This window comes from Arachis duranensis, chromosome 3, assembly GCF_000817695.3.
Source record: "Arachis duranensis cultivar V14167 chromosome 3, aradu.V14167.gnm2.J7QH, whole genome shotgun sequence".
NCBI classification, from domain to species: domain Eukaryota; kingdom Viridiplantae; phylum Streptophyta; class Magnoliopsida; order Fabales; family Fabaceae; genus Arachis; species Arachis duranensis.
This window is the reverse complement of record NC_029774.3, coordinates 24,822,608-24,823,008: the sequence shown is the minus strand read 5'-3', so window position 1 is coordinate 24,823,008 and position 401 is coordinate 24,822,608.

The window sequence follows — 401 nt, the reverse complement described above, 5'->3', positions numbered from 1 at the left end:
ATATATATATAAATTTGTAATTTATATTCAAGTGGATTTAACGGGTCCCTTGAAGAGGATACCTATGTCTTCATCCTAGTCTATTTCACGTGGACAAGTTTTCACCAGTAAAAATTGTACTGATCCCCATTTAGTTCCAAATTGGCTAGTCTTTTTTATTATTCTAATTGCTAGCATTTGTTGGTTCGTGACATGAAACTACTCTAGCCACTACTTAGTAAATTCTTAGATAACCAAAGTTCAAGTTATATCATTCTCATAAAATAGTAACACCCTTAAAAACTATTAATCAAAATACATAAAAAATATATAAAATAAAATCATAGAAAATTTTGGCAAAATAAAGAAATTACAAAGATTATAACGGAAATACAAAAAAAAGTATAAAATACATTCTAATT